This window comes from Pelophylax lessonae (genome assembly GCF_965119305.1).
Source record: "Pelophylax lessonae genome assembly, chromosome: 7".
Lineage (NCBI taxonomy): Eukaryota > Metazoa > Chordata > Amphibia > Anura > Ranidae > Pelophylax > Pelophylax lessonae.
In genome coordinates, this window is record NC_138774.1 from 254,937,643 (window position 1) to 254,954,892 (window position 17,250).

Sequence of the window (17,250 nt, forward strand, 5' to 3'; positions counted from 1 at the left end):
GGTAGGGTGTTCAGAGCCCCTAAACCCAAGGTGGGTATGGGGAAAAATCACAAGAGCAGCCTAAAAACAACATCAAACAAGGATATATGCAACCGGTCAAAATTACAAGGTTTGTTTACCAATGCCAGAAGCCTGGCCAACAAGATGGGAGAGCTGGAGCTGCTGATGTTTGAGGAGGACTTAGATTTTGTGGGGATAACAGAGACTTGGTTCGACAGTTCTCATGATTGGATGCCGACCATTCAGGAGTATTCCCTTTATCGCAGGGATAGAGAAGGTAAAAAAGGGGGAGGAGTATGTCTGTATATTAAGAACAGTGTACAGGTAAATATGAAGGATGATATTAATAATGGAGCTATGGACGAAGCAGAATCCCTATGGGTAGAACTTAAAAGGGAAGGCACTATAGGGAAGGTAATATTGGGCGTATAGGCCCCCCAACCAGAGGGAGGAGGGGAGGCGAACCTCCTTTTACAGATAGGATTGGCAGCAAGGATGGGAATTGTCATTATAATGGGGGACTTTAATTATCCAGATATAGACTGGGCAGAAGGAACCGCACATTCAGCCAAGGCTCGGCAGTTCCTAAATGTTTTGCAGGACAATTTTATGGGTCAGATGGTGAACGCACCCACAAGAAACAATGCGGTACTTGACCTACTTATTATCAACAATACAGACCTGCTCACGGATATAGAAATATGGGGCAACTTAGGAAACAGTGACCATAGGTCAATTAGATTCAGTATTTATCATAGTAATAGGGTAATATAAGGACAAGGACAAGGGTAATATAAGGACACTGAATTTCAAAAGAGCCAATTTCCCAAAACTGAGCTCTCTGCTAGAAAATATCAAATGGGATAGAACCCTGGGAACAAAGAACACAGACGAAAAATGGGAGTGCTTCAAGAGCATACTTAACAAAGGATTGGCCAGTGCATTCCAAAGGGAAATAAATTTAAAAGAGCAAAACTAAACCCTGGGTGGCTAAACTCCAACATAAAAATGCATATTAATGCTAAAGAAAAGGCCTTCAAGAAATACAAGACTGAGGAGTCATTGGCAGCATTCAAGCATTACAAAGAGTGTAATAAGAAATATAAAGACGAAATCAAGGCAGCTAAAATAGAACACGAGAGACATATAGCGGAAGAGAGTAAAAAGAACCCCAAGAAATTCTTTACGTATTTAAACAGTAAGAAAGCAAGGCCAGAACACATTGGCCCCATAAAAGACAACAGAGGCGATTTGGCCACAGAGGACAGAGAAAAGGCGAAAGTGTTAAATAATTTATTTTCTTCAGTCTTCACAAAATAATTGGGGGGCTACACTTACCCAGCTTGTAAGGCCAAATTAAATAATACACCTCAGGAAGGAAGCGGGCAGCGAGCGGACCGAAACCCCCCCCCTTGTTGCGGCGGCAGCGGCGTCCGGTGCTAACACCCCCCCTTGTTGCGGGCGGCGTGCGGTAAACCGTCTCTTGCGGTGCGGGAACCCCCCACAGAGAGGAGCAGAGGAGACTAGCTGACAGGGAGTGATGGGGTGCTGAGAGGAGACTGACCGACTCACGTTAGGAACTGCTAGTGACAGGCTTAAAGGGACACACACTAGGTAAGTAAGACTGGTGACTTAGATTGGACAGTGACTGAAGGGGGTAGTGTAGTACCTGAGTATCTGTGAGTACCTAGTGCTACCTGAGTATCTGTGAGTACCTATTGCTACCTGAGTATCTGTGAGTACCTATTGCTACCTGAGTATCTGTGAGTACCTATTGCTACCTGAGTATCTGTGAGTACCTAGTGCTACCTGAGTATCTGTGAGTACCTAGTGCTACCTGAGTATCTGTGAGTACCTAGTGCTACCTGAGTATCTGTGAGTACCTAGTGCTACCTGAGTATCTGTGAGTACCTAGTGCTACCTGAGTGTCTGTGAGTACCTAGTGCTACCTGAGTATCTGTGAGTACCTAGTGCTACCTGAGTATCTGTGAGTACCTAGTGCTACCTGAGTGTCTGTGAGTACCTAGTGCTACCTGAGTATCTGTGAGTACCTAGTGCTACCTGAGTATCTGTGAGTACCTATTGCTACCTGAGTGTCTGTGAGTACCTAGTGCTACCTGAGTGTCTGTGAGTACCTAGTGCTACCTGAGTGTACTGTGAGTGTTGTGCGTCTGACCGGGCTGTGCGACTGAGTGTTGTGCGTCTGACCGGGCTGTGCGACTGAGTGTCGTGCGTCTGACCGGGCTGTGCGACTGAGTGTCGTGCGTCTGACCGGGCTGTGCGACTGAGTGTGTGCGTCTGACTAGGCTGTGCGACTGAGTGTTGTGCGTCTGACCGGGCTGTGCAACTGAGTGTTGTGAGTCTGACCGGACTGTGCGACTTATTGTTGTGCGTCTGACCGGGCTGTGCGACTTATTGTTGTGCGTCTGACCGGGCTGTGCGACTTAGCGTTGTGCGTCTGACCGGGCTGTGCGAATTAGCGTTGTGCGTCTGACCGGGCTGTGCGACTGAGTGTTGTGCGTCTGACCGGGCTGTGCGACTGAGTGTTGTGCGTCTGACCGGGCTGTGCGACTGAGTGTTGTGCGTCTGACCGGGCTGTGCGACTGAGTGTTATGCGTCTGACCTGCCTGTGCGACTGAGTGTCGTGCGTCTGACCGGGCTGTGCGACTGAGTGTCGTGCGTCTGACCGGGCTGTGCGACTGAGTGTCGTGCGTCTGACCGGGCTGTGCGACTGAGTGTTGTGAGTCTGACCGGGCTGTGCAACTTATTGTTGTGCGTCTGACCAGGCTGTGCGACTTATTGTTGTGCGTCTGACCGGGCTGTGCAACTTAGCGTTGTGCGTCTGACCGGGCTGGGCGACTTAGCGTTGTGCGACTGAGTGTTGTGCGACTGACCGGGCTGTGCGACTGAGTGTTGTGCGTCTGACCGGGCTGTGTGACTTCGTGTTGTGCGTCTGACCGGGCTGTGCGACTGAGTGTTGTGCGTCTGACCGGGCTGTGCGACTGAGTGTTGTGCGTCTGACCGGGCTGTGCGACTGAGTGTTGTGCGACTGACCGGGCTGTGAGATTGTGAGTGTTGTGCAACTGAGTGTCAAGCGAGGGTACCGGAGTATCAGAGGGTGAGAAGGTAGCGTTAGGAAGCCAGGAAATAGTCACATAGGATAGACTTAAATCGCTGAATCCCCATTAGATTAGATTAGTAGGTACAATGCCCAGCGGGTGTGGAGGTGCGACTCGGTGTACATCTTGTGATATGTATGCGTTCCTCAGACATGTGATCGAGGGCGAATACAAATGCGCAAAATGTAAGCACGTTGCTTCCCTGGAAGCTCAGGTCCTGAATCTAGGGAAGCAGCTGGCAACACTGAGACGAATGTCCATACCGGAGGAGAGCCAGGATCGTACCAGTCAGGGGTCAAGGCAAGGAGGCTGATCCTGGGCTGGAGCACCCCAACAGATACGCCCCGTTGTGTGATGTTGGGGAAACCAGTCAGGGACCAGCATTGCTGGAGCAGAGTGACGCCCCTAGCTGCCAGGGGAAGAACTCCTCCAGTGAGGCCCGGAGAAAGGGAAAGGAAAGACAGGTGCTGGTGGTAGGGGACTCAATTATTAGAAGGACAGATAGTGTAATCTGTGACAAAGACTGTGTGCGCCGAACAGTCTGTTGTTTGCCGGGCGCTCGGGTTCGGCACATCGCGGATCGGGTGAACAGATTATTGGGTGAGGCTGGGGAAGACCCAGCTGTCATGGTACACGTGGGTACAAATGACATAGGCAGAGGAAGATGGAGAGTCCTAAACGATTTCAGGGACTTAGGCGCTAAGTTGAGGACTAGGACCTCCAAGGTAGTATTTTCCGAAATACTACCTGTACCTCGAGCCACACCAGAGAGGTAGCGGGAGATTAGGGAAGTTAACGAGTGGCTGAGGAGCTGGTGTAGTAAGGAGGGTTTCGGGTTCCTGGAGAACTGGGCCGACTTCTCAGTCGGCCACCGGCACTTTGGTAGGGACGGATTGCACCTAAATGGGGTGGGTGCAGCCATACTGGGTGAGAGGATGGCCAAACAGTTAGAGGGGGCTTTTAAACTAGGGAATGGGGGGAGGGTACAGATGTAGAATTAGCCAGTGGAAAGCAAGATTCAGAGGGCAGAAATGGGGGCATTAGCGGTAGGGTGTGCGGGGCTTCTATACCCAGGGTGGGTATGGGGAAAAATCAAGAGAGCAGCCTAAAAACATCAAAAGAGGATAAAGGTAACCAGTCAAAATTAAGAGGTTTGTATACCAATGCCAGAAGCCTGGCCAACAAGATGGGAGAGCTGGAGCTGCTGATGTTTGAGGAGGACTTAGATTTTGTGGGGATAACTGAGACTTGGTTTGACAGCTCTCATGACTGGATGGCGACCATTCAGGGGTATTCCCTTTATCGCAGGGATAGAGAAGGTAAAAAAGGGGGAGGGGTATGTCTGTATATTAAGAACAGTGTACAGGTAAATATGAGGGATGATATTAATAACGGAGCTAAGGACGAGGCAGAATCCCTATGGGTAGAGCTTCAAAGGGAAGGCACAGTGGGGAAGGTAATATTGGGCGTATGCTATAGGCCCCCCAACCAGAGGGAGGAGGGTGAGGCGGACCTCATGTTACAGATAGGATTGGCAGCAAGGATGGGAAATGTCATTATAATGGGGGACTTTAATTATCCAGATATAGACTGGGCAGAAGGAACCACGCACTCAGCCAAGGCTAGGCAGTTCCTAAATGTTGTGCAGGACAATTTCATGGGTCAGATGGTGAATGCACCGACAAGAAACAATGCGTTACTTGACCTACTGATTACCAACAATACAGACCTGCTCACGGATATAGAAATACGGGACAACTTAGGGAACAGTGACCATAGGTCAATTGGTTTCAGTATTAATTACAGTAATAGGAAACACAAGGGTAATATAAGGACACTGAATTTCAAAAGAGCCAATTTCCCAAAACTGCGCTCGCTGCTAGGAAATATCAAATGGGATAGAACCCTGGGAACAAAGAACACGGAGGAAAAATGGGAGTGCTTCAAGAGCATACTTAACAAGGGGATTGACCAGTGCATTCCAAAGGGAAATAAATTTAAAAGAGCAAAACTTAACCCTGGGTGGCTATACTCCAACATAAAAATGTATATTAGCGCTAAAAAAAAGGCCTTCAAAAAATACATTTAAGCATTACAAAGAGTGTAATAAGAAATGTAAAGATGAAATCAGGGCGGCTAAAATAGAACACGAGAGACATATAGCGGAGGAGAGTAAAAAGAACCCCAAGAAGTTCTTTAAGTATATAAACAGTAGGAAAGCAAGGCCAGAACACATTGGCCCCATAAAAGATGATAAAGGAAAAATGGCCACTGAGGACAAAGAAAAGGCGGAAGTGTTAAATAATTTATTCTCTTCAGTCTTCACAAAAGAATCGGGGTGCTACACTAACCCAGCTTGTAAGGCCGAACTAAATAATACACCTCAGGAAGTGCCGCCATGGCTAACAGAAGATAGACTTAGAGCTAAACTAGAGAAACTTAACATAAAATAAATCCCTGGGACCGGATGGCTTGCACCCGAGGGTTCTTAAAGAGCTCAGCCAGGTGATTCCTAGACCATTATTCTTGATCTTTAAGGATAGTTTACAGACGGGTATGGTGCCAGCCGATTGGAAAAAAGCCAACGTGGTACCAATATTTAAAAAGGGGCCGAGATACATCCCGGGTAACTATAGGCCGGTCAGCCTAACATCAGTAGTCTGCAAAATTTTGGAGGGGATGTTAAGGGACCACATACAAGACTTTAGTAATGAAAACGGTATTATAAGTAGTAATCAGCATGGATTCAAGAAAAATCGTTTGTGCCAAACCAATCTATTAACCTTCTACGATGAAGTGAGCTGCCATCTAGATAAAGGTAAGCCGGTGGATGTGGTTTATCTGGACTTTGCAAAGGCCTTTGACACCCTTCCCCACAAACGCTTACTGTAAAAACTAAGGAAGGTAGGTATGGACCATAAGGTGAGTACCTGGATAGAGAACTGGCTCCAGGGGAGAGTCCAGAGGGTGGTGATTAATGGGGAGTACTCGGATTGGGCGGGTGTGGAAAGTGGGGTCCCCCAGGGTTCTGTCCTGGGACCAATCCTGTTTAATTTATTCATAAATGATCTAGAGGAGGGGGTATCGAGTACAATCTCAGTATTTGCAGATGATACTAAACTAGGCATGCCAATATCTTCTATGCAGGATGTGGAAACCTTGCAAGCAGACCTGAACAAAATAACAGGATGGGCAACTACATGGCAGATGAGGTTTAATGTTGAAAAATGTAAAGTAATGCACTTGGGGGCCAGAAACCAGAAAGCAAGCTACTCACTAGGGGGGGAACCTCTGGGTGAGTCTAGGATGGAAAAGGACTTGGGGGTACTGGTAGACAACAAGCTTGGCAGTGGCATGCAATGCCAAGCCGCCGCAAGCAAAGCCAACAGAATACTGGGATGTATAAAAAAGGGGATTCACTCCAGAAATAAAGAGATTATTCTCCCTCTCTACAAGACTCTGGTCCAGCCACATCTGGAGTATGCTGTTCAGTTCTGGGCACCGGTCCTCAGGAAGGATGTGCTGGAACTGGAGAAAGTCCAGAGAAGGGCAACAAAAATAATTAGGGGAATGGAGGACATCAGCTATGAGGAAAGACTGCAAGCACCGAACCTATTCTCTCTGGAGAAGAGACGATTGAGGGGGGATATGATATCAATGTACAAATACTGTACTGGTGACCCGAGCATAAGGAACAAACTATTCAGTGAAAGGAGATACAATAAGACACGTGGCCACTCACTAAAACTAGAGGAAAGGCGGTTTAACCTTAAAGTGCGTAAGGGGTTCTTCACTGTAAGAGCGGTAAGGATGTGGAATTCTCTTCCACAAGCAGTCGTATCAGCAGGGAGCATTGATAGTTTCAAAAAACTATTAGATGGACACCTTAAAGACCAAAACATACAGGGGTATACAATGTACGGTTAAAAGCAAACACACACACACATCATAGGTTGAACTGGATGGACTGATGTCTTTTTTCAACCTCACTAACTATGTAACTATGTAACTATGTAACTATGAAGTACCGCCATTGCTAACAGAAGATAGACTTAGAACTAAACTAGAGAAACTTAACATAAATAAATCACCGGGACCAGATGGCTTGCACCCGAGGATTCTTAAAGAGCTCAGCCAGGTGATTGCCAGACCATTATTCTTGATCTTTAAGGATAATTTACAGATGAGTATGGTGCCAGCTGATTGGAAAAAAGCCAACGTGGTACCAATATTTAAAAAAGGGCCGAGATATATCCCGGGTAACTATAGGCGGGTCAGCCTAACATCAGTAGTCTGCAAGATTTTGGAGGGGATGTTAAGTGACCACATACAAGACTTTAGTAATGAAAATTGTATTATTATTTGTAATCAGCAATGGATTCATGAAAAATCGTTCTTGCCAAACCAATCTATTAACCTTCTATGATTAAGTGAGCTGCCACCTAGATAAAGGTAAGCCTGCGGATGTGGTGTATCTGGACTTTGCAAAGGCCTTTGACGCCATTCCCCACAAACTCTTACTGTTCAAATTAAGGAAGGTAGGTATGGACCATAAGGTGAGTACCTGGATAGAGAACTGGCTCCAGGGGAGAGTGCAAAGGGTGGTGATTAATAGGGAGTATTCGGATTGGGCGGGTGTGGAAAGTGGGGTCCCCTTAACCAGATGCCGCCCGCCGTCATATGACGGCGGAGCGGTGCGACCCTTGTTCTGGGCCGCCGTCATATGACGATCACGTGCGCGCCGCCCTGCACTGCCGGTGTCGGGGTGTCCCCGGGACACCCCCCGTCACCGGCAGAAGGGAAACAGCCAATGGGCGTGGCTGTTTCCCACGTGTTCCAATGACACAGCCGATCACAATGGAGGCGCCCACAAGATGACCGCGCATGCGCAATCGGGAGCGCGCAGCGCGGTCATGTCGGAGGCACTGTGTTCCGTAGGAACACAGCTGTCACCGGCGGTAGTAAACAGTCACTGACAGTGACTGTTTACTATGTGATCGGCTGTGAATCCATTCACAGCCGATCACAAAATGTAAACAAAGAGCAGTAACTCACTGTTACTAGCTCTTCTCCCCTCACATCGCGCAAACATCGCATGACGCCCAAAAAAGGTACAAGAGTTTCTTTGGGGCGTCATGCGTTGTTTGCGTGATGTTACCGCTATTCGGCAGGCGGAAATCGCAGCAACATTGCACAGCGTTTGGGGTGCTATTGCAAATCAGGGGCAACGCACAGGCGTCCCGCGATTTGCAATGATTTCTGGATCGCGGGCAGAATCACAGTGATTCTGCCCGCGATCGCTACGCTCACATGTGAACATAGCCTAAAGTTCACCGGTCACCAGAGACTGTGATCAGTACCGCCGTGCACCATCACCTGTCACCCATCGGTGACCATCGCCCGTCACCTGTCACCCCATCAATCACCGTCACCTGTCACTCCATCAGTCATCGTCACCTGTCACCCCATCAGTCATCGTCATCTGTCACCCTATCAATCATCGTCACTTGTCACCCCATCAGTGATCGTCACTTGTCACCCCATCAATCATCGTCACTTGTCACCCCGTCAGTGATTGTCATCTGTCACCCCATCAATCATCGTCACTTGTCACCTCATCAATCATCGTCATCCGTCACCTCATCAATCATCGTCACCTGTCACCCCATCAGTCATTGTCACCTGTCCCCCCATCAGTCATCGTCACCTGTCACTCTATCAGTCATCGTCACCTGTCACCCCATCAGTCATCGTCACCTGTCACCCTATCAGTCATCGTTACCTGTTTGCCATATACATGCAACCACTTACCGACCGCCTAACGACTATATGCGTCGGCCATTAAAAGCTAAATACTGGGGTTATGGCAGCAGATAGCTGTCATAACCCCGGTATTTTTTTAAACGGCGGGCGGTCGGCTTTCAGATAAGGGTGGTCCTAGTGGCGGATTCACCGCGGAATTACCCTTACGGTGCAGGGGAAGAGGTGCCCCCCCCTCCCGCCGCGTCCCAGACGTTTTCCCAGCTTACCGGACCCGCCGGCAGCGGGGAAGACTATCTGGTCCCGGATCCGCAGAGACAGGAAGTCGAGTGAGGGCAAGATGGCCCTCACTCGACTCTATGGTCTTGGAGGACCGGAGCTACGTCAAAAGTCGTTGCCTAGCAACCGGTTTAAAGGGCCGTTTTTTTTTTTTCTTTCCTTTTTCAACAATTTTTTTTTTTCTTTTTTAGTGTAGTTGTGAGGTGTGAGGTCTTTTTGACCCCAGATCTCACAATAAAGAGGACCTGTCATGCTTATTTCTATTACAAGGGATGTTTACATTCCTTGTAATAGGAATAAAAATGATCAAAACATTTTTTTTTTTAAACCGTGTAAAAATAAAAAAATAATAAATAAAATAAATAGGATAGAAAAAAAAAAATTAAAGCGCTCTGTCCCCGTTAGCTCGTGCGCAGAAGCAAACGCATATGCAAGTCCCGCCCACATATGTAAATGGTGTTCAAACCATACATGTGAGGTATCTCTGCGATCGTTAGAGCGAGAGCAATAATTTGAGCCCTAGACCTCCTCTGTAACTCTAAGCTGGTAACCTGCAGAAATTTTTAAAATGTTGCCTATGGGGATTTTTAAGTACCAATGTTTGGCGCCATTCTGTGAGCATGCGCAATTTTGAAGCATGACATGTTGGGTATCTAATTACTCGGTGTAACATTATCTTTCACATTATGGAAAAAAATTGGGCTAAATTTACTGTTTTCTTATTTTTTAGTTAAAAAAAGTGATTTTTTTTCAAAAAAATTGCATTTGGAAGACTGCTGCGCAAATATGGTGTGATAAAAAATATTGCAACGATCTCCATTTTATTCTCTAGGGTCTCTGCTAAAAAAAAATATATAATGTTTGGGGGTTCTAAGTAGTTTTCTAGCAAAAAAAATTATTTTAGCTTGTAAACACCAAGTGTCAAAAATAGGCCCAGTCTTAAAGTGGATAAATGGACAACTTTGTGAAAAGGGCTACTTGGATGTTAGGCGTCTGTATGTGGCTAGGCTGTGTAAAAGTGTTACACATGTGGTATCGCCATACTCAGGAGGAATAGCAGAATGTATTTTGGGGTGCAATTTTTGCTATGTACATGCTATGTGTTAGAAATATTGCATAAATGGACAGCTTTGTGTAAAAAAAATGTGTTTTCATTTTCTTTCCACAGTTTCCAAAAACTTGTGGAAACAAAATGACAAGTTCAAAAGACTCATTATGCCTCAAAAATTATATGTTGGGCTGTTTTTTGCTTTCCAAAATGGGGTCATTTTATGGGGGTTTCCATTGTCCTGGTGCTCCAGGGCCTTCAAAAGTGCGATAGGTTGTCAGGAAATGATATGTGTAATTTGTGCTCCTAGAATGCCGGATGGTCCTACTTGTATGTTAGGCCTCTGTATGTGGCCAGGCTGTGAAAAAGTCTCACACATGTGGTATCGCCATACTCAGGAGGAGTAGTAGAATGTGTTTTGGGGTGTAGTTGCAAGTATACATATGCTGTGTGAGAGAAATAACCTGTTAATACGTCCATTTGTAAAAAAAAAAAAAAAAATCTTCATTTTGCAAAGAGTTGTGGGAAAAAATTACAACTTCAAAAAACTCACCATGCCCCTTATTAAATACCTTGGAATGTCTACTTTCCAAAAAGGGGTCATTTGGGGGGTATTTGTACTTTCCTGACTTTTTAGTGTCTCAAGAAATAGGCCTTCAGTACATCAGGTGTGATCAAGTGTGATCAATTTTCAATGAATAGCACCATAGCTTGTGGACTCTATAACTTTCACAAAGACCAAATAATATACACTTATTTGGGTTATTTTTACCAAAGATAAGTAGCAGTATAAATTTTGGCCAAATTTTGTGAAGAAAAATTACTCATTTGCTAAATTTTATGACAGAAACAAAGAAAAATGTGTTTTTTCACAATATTTTCAGTCTTTTTTTATTTATAGCACAAAAAATAAAAAACCCAGTAGTGATTAAATACCATCAAAAGAAAGCTCTATTTGTGTGAAAAAAAGGACACAATTTTTTTTATGGGTACAGTGTTGCATGACTGAGTAATTGTCATTCAAAGTGTGAGAGCGCTGAAAGCTGAAAATCAGTCTGGGCAGGAAGGGGGTGAAAGTGCACTGTAGGCAAGTGGTTAAGGTTCTGTCCTGGGGCCAATCCAGTTTAATTTATTCATAAATGATCTAGGGGAGGGGATATCCAGTACAATCTCAGTATTTGCGGATGATACTAAACTAAGCATGCCAATATCTTCTATGCAGGATGTGGAAACCTTACAAGCGGACCTGAACAAAATAATGGGGTGGGCAATTACATGGCAGAGGAGGTTTAATGTTAAAAAATGTAAAGTAATGCACTTGGGGGCCAGAAACCAGAAAGCAAGCTACTCACTAGGGGGGGAACCACTGGGTGAGTCTAGGATTGAAAAGGACTTGGAGGTACTGGTAGACAACGGGTTTGGTAGTGACATGCAATGCCAAGCTGCTGCAAGCAAAGCCAACAGAATACTGGGATGTATAAAAAAGGGGATTCGCTCCAGAAATAAAGAGATTATTTTTCCTCTCTACAAGACTCTGGTCTGGCCACATCTGGAGTATGTTGTCCAGTTCTGGGCACCGGTCCTCAGGAAGGATGTGCTGGAACTGGAGAGAGTCCAGAGAAGGGCAACAAAAATAATTAGGGGAATGGAGGACATCAGCAATGAGGAAAGACTACAAGCACTGAACTTATTCTCTCGGGAGAAGAGACGATTGAGGGGGGATATGATATCAATGTACAAATACTGTACTGGCAACCCTAGCATAAGGAACAAACTATTCAGAGAAAGGGAATACAATAAGACACATGATGACCACTCACTAAAACTAGAGGAAAGGCGGTTTAAGCTTAAAATACGTAGGGGGTTCTTCACTGTAAGAGCAGTAAGGATGTGGAATTCTCTTCCGCAAACAGTCGTATCAGCAGGAAGCATCGATAATTTCAAAAAACTATTAGATGGGCACCTTAAAGACCACAACATACAGGGGTATACAATGTACGGTTAACAGCAAACACACACACACATCATAGGTTGAACTGGATGGACTGATGTCTTTTTTCAACCTCACAAACTATGTTAAAGGTGGAAGTGTTAAATCATTTCTTCTCTTCAGTCTTCACAAAAGAATCGGGGTGCTACACTAACCCAGCTTGTAAGGCTAAACTAAATATTACACCTCAGGAAGTACCACCATGGCTAACAGAAGATAGACTTAGAACTAAACTAGAGAAACTTAACATAAATAAATCACTGGAACCGGGTGGCTTGCACCCGAGGGTTCTTAAATAGCTCAGCCAGGTGATTACCAGACCATTATTCCTGATCTTTAAGGATAGTCTACAGATGGGTATGGTGCCAGCTGATTGGAAAAAAGGCAACGTGGTACCAATATTTAAAAAAGGGCCGAGATATATCCCAGGTAACTATAGGCCGGTCAGCCTAACATCAGTAGTCTGCAAGATTTTGGAGGGTATTATTAGTAGTAATCAGCATGGATTCATGAAAAATCGTTCTTGCCAAACCAATCTATTAACCTTCTACGATAAAGTGAGCTACCACTTAGATAAAGGTAAGCCTGTTCTGTATCTGGACTTTGCAAAGACCTTTGACATCATTCCCCACAATAGCTTACTGTACAAACTAAGGAATGTAGGTATGGACCATAGGATGAGTACCTGGATAGAGAACTGGCTCCAGGGGAGAGTCCAGAGGGTGGTGATAAATGGGGAGTACTCGGTGTGGAAAGTGGGGTCCCCCAAGGTTCTGTCCTGGGACCAATCTTGTTTAATTTATTCATAAATGATCTAGAGGAGGGGATATCTAGCACAATCTCAGTATTTTCGGATGATACTAAACTAAGCATGCCAATATCTTCTATGCAGGATGTGGAAATCTTACAAGCGGACCTGAACAAAATAATGGGGTGGGCAACTACATGGCAAATGAGGTTTAATGTTGAAAAATGTAAAGTAATCCACTTGGGCGTCAGAAACACGAAAGCAAGCTACTCACTAGAGGGAAACCTCCGGGTGAATCTAAGATTGAAAAGGACCTGGGGGTCCTAGTGGACATCAGGCTTGGCAGTGGCATGCAATGTCAAGATGCTGCAAGCAAAGCCAAATCCATACTGGCATGTATAAAAATCCCTCCAGAAATAAAGAGATTATTCTCCCACTCTACAAGACTCTGGTCCGACCACATCTGAAGTACAGTTGTGTTCAAAATTATTCAACCCCCACTGAAATTGATTGTTTTGGCCAGTTTGACATTGATTTTGATCATTCAGTCATCCTGCTTACAATTAAATCAAAGAGGCACGTGTAGGTCAGACAAATATAACATAACATTTATAATGAAATAACCACAAATGTCTTTTCTGTGCTCACATCATTATCAGTTTTATTCAACCAACCCAAGTGACATTCAATCTTAGTACTTAGTACAACATTCTTTTATAGTTATAACAGCTTTTAAACGTGAAGCATAGCTTGACACAAGTGTCTTGCAGCGATCTACGGGTATCTTTGCCCATTCGTCATGGGCAAAAGCCTCCAGTTCAGTCACATTCTTAGGCTTGTGCACTGCAACTGCTTTCTTTAAGTCCCACCAGAGGTTCTCAATCGGATTTAAGTCTGGTGGTATGCTTGGGATCATTGTCCTGTTGAAAGGTCCAACGTCTCCTAAGCCTCAGGTTTGTGACGGACTGCATCATATTGTCATCCAATATCTCCTGGTACTGAAGAGAATTCATGGTACCTTGCACACGGTTGAACTGCATGGACTGATGTCTTTTTTCAACCTCACAAACTATGTAACTATGTAACCCGAAAAACTACGCACTTTCATCCACTACTAAAGGTACTTGTCTTCAAATTGACAAATTCATTTCCTGCAAGACAACCCATGTGACTTACCTACTGGAATGTCCATGCAAACTCCAGTATGTAGGAAACTAGGTGTCCGCCTACGAGAACACATAGCCAATATTAAAAAAAGGGTTCAAGAACAATAGTTTATCCAATCATTTCAGACTAGTACACAATAGGGATCCAACAGGAATACAATTTTGTGGTATAGACAGAATAATGCCCAATGCTGCATAGGAGCGGAACTAGGGAGGGAAATTCAAACGTTGAACGTTGCACAAAACACAAACCCATAACATTTATATTATTATACACACATATATACTATATATATATATATATATATATATACATACACACACATATATATATATATATATATAATATATAACGCATGAATTATAATCTAATCAATAATATAATTTTATTATATAATATTATATATATATATATAATAAAATTATGTTATTGATTAGATTATATAATTCATGCGTTTGTGTTTCAAATTTATCACATCTGGGATGTCTACTAGAGTCTTGTTTTGGTCAGGTTTAAGTCAGTAATTACTAAGAATTGTAGGCCTATAATACATAACGCCAAATTTCCATACAAAAAATTGTACCGCTTTTGGTACAGAATTCCTGACATAATCATACCGCCAGGGAGGTTAAACACTAAGCACCCTAAGGGGTTAAATGTTCATTTTGACCTCAACTGTTTTTTATCCAATTGGTAATTTTATAATGCTACTTTCATTTCCTTTTTGTATTTTAACACATCATTTTTTAATTTTTTAACATTTTTAACATTATATATGTCTATAACACACTATTCCCATAACTTATTAGGTAATAGGAACTTATTGTTTTATATTTAAGCAATTTGCACATTATTTATATACATATACAATTTTTGTAGGTCAATATACGAGCTATAATGACCACATATAGAGATCTAGACCGTTTTTTCTGGTATCTCCTGGTATTTGCGCTATATTCATGTAGGGTTAGAAAGGGGGTAAGATGCTCCCCCTGGTGGGTGGGGATAGGTATACCCATTAGTTAGCCCACGCACTACATATATATAACCATAGGGACCAAAATCATATTTTAATTATGACCACAAATGCCACATATAGATTTTATTTTGAAATATGTAAAAATATTCTAAAGTTTTGTAAATATGTACGATCTTTTTATGTCCCTTATTCGTCTTTTATGCTTCCATTCATTCTTTCAAAATGGCCATTTGCTCCTTCCTGTTGGGTGTAGATGAAGCCTAGTACACCCAACAGGAACAGGAAGTAAAAACAATGATTATTGTTGGAGGAGGTATACAAGATACCTCCCTCGCCGTAGCCGTCTCCATCTGTGATAACGCCCTGGAGGTGGGCAAAACGCGTCAGCGCAATTTCCGGTTTACGATAGAGTACACGTCACTTGTGGTCGCGATGGAACGCAAGCCAGGACCAGCGCTGCCCGAGCGAGCACTGACAACCAGGAAGCCTTTCCAGCCACACGAGATTGTGTCTATTTCAAGGCTTTTTACTATGGATGAAATGTGAGTGTTATTCTTACTTTAATAAATAATTTTAAACGGGATTACACTATATGAATCTTCCTTCCTTACGGTCCTACATTACATTGGTCCATCTGGGGGAGACCGAACATTGGAAGCAAGCCAGTCCCAAAGGAAAAAAGAAAGGATTCCATTCCACACCGGACTAAGCGTGTTTGACCCACATGCAGTATTGCTAGGGAGTCCTGGCAGTGTGGTAAGTGGAAGTATCCATAGGGAGTGGATCCTCACGACATTGCACTTTATTTTGGCACAGAATGGCACTGATTTGCATTATAAGGAGCACCTAAGCACATTGCACTTTCACTGGCCATCTGCTTAGAAAATTTGACTTTTTTTGGGACTTTTTATATTTATATATTTCTATATTGATTTATTTCATGATTTTTTTATGTACATGCAATTATGTAATTTTGAATCTAATTTGCACTATACTATACATTTGATTTGCACTGTTGTGGCACTTTAGAGAGATCTAAGGGTGTTGTTGCAATAGCAAAGTGGATACAAGTTTTTCACTTTTGCACAGTTTGCACTTTACACATTTTTTGCACTTTATTAATTTAATACACCTATTTTGCGCTGTGTACCACATTTTTTGTCATTTTACTCATAAATTTTCCCTTGCTCACTTTACCCTATAGGGGTACCTTTTTTATCTGGCTCTTTAGGGGGCCTGCTGGAAATATTTTGTGCGTATGCTTTTCGTGCGTTTTTTTTTTTTTTTTCCTTTGTGTGTTTTTTTTTTTTTTTTCTTTGTGTGGTTTTTTTTTTTTTTTTTGTTCTTTGTGTGGTTTTTTTTTTTTTTTTTTATTTTGCCTCTGTAAAATTAGGGTCGTGTCTGCCAATGGACTGGTACAGGATCTGAGATATTTGATTATCCTGAATTATATATAGATGATATAAGTGACTACGTTTACAGAATCTATTCTCTCATTGAATGTGCGAGGTTTACATAATGTGAAGAAATAAACTGCTCTATTTACATTTATTAAGTCTCAGAATCCCTCTATAGTATGTTTACAGGAAACTACAGGAAACACATGTTACTAAAGACACTGTTGGTTTATTACGGTCCTCCAGATATCAAATTCAATATCATTCTACCTATACCTAATATTCTAGGGGTGTGAGTATTATGATCTCTGGTAATGTTGGATTTGAGGATTTGAATTTGTTGGATTTGAATAATTTATAATGTTTCCAATATAAATTATTGGATGAGCAAGGAAGATATGTCTTTTCTATATGGAAATTCCTGTAAATATATCATTGCTAATACATACTGTATATACCTCCACCCTTTGCCATGGAAGTGATGCAGTGCCTATCAAGGTTTATCTCTAAATACTCTCAAACCTCAATAATAGCAATAGGTGACTTTAATAATGTGTTAGATCCGTCACTGGATCTTTTTAAAAAATATTGTCTTCAAGGTCCAAGATGACCTACACCTTTTACTAACTATTTAAGGGAAATACGATTAGTGGATTTGTGGAGGTGTAAATATCCTTTGGAAGCTCAGTTCTCATGCCATTCCTTGACTCATTCTTCTGTCTCGCGCATTGATCTGGCATTGGGTTCTGAGTGGACTATGACC

The 17,250-nt window shown here is 43.3% G+C and overlaps 1 protein-coding gene across 3 annotated transcripts in view; it reads right to left on the bottom strand.

Moving 5' to 3' along the window:
- Positions 1–17,250, bottom strand: part of WDR38 (WD repeat domain 38) — a 1,427,946-nt gene that overhangs the window by 814,204 nt on the left and 596,492 nt on the right. The gene's annotated exons all lie outside the window — the stretch shown is intronic.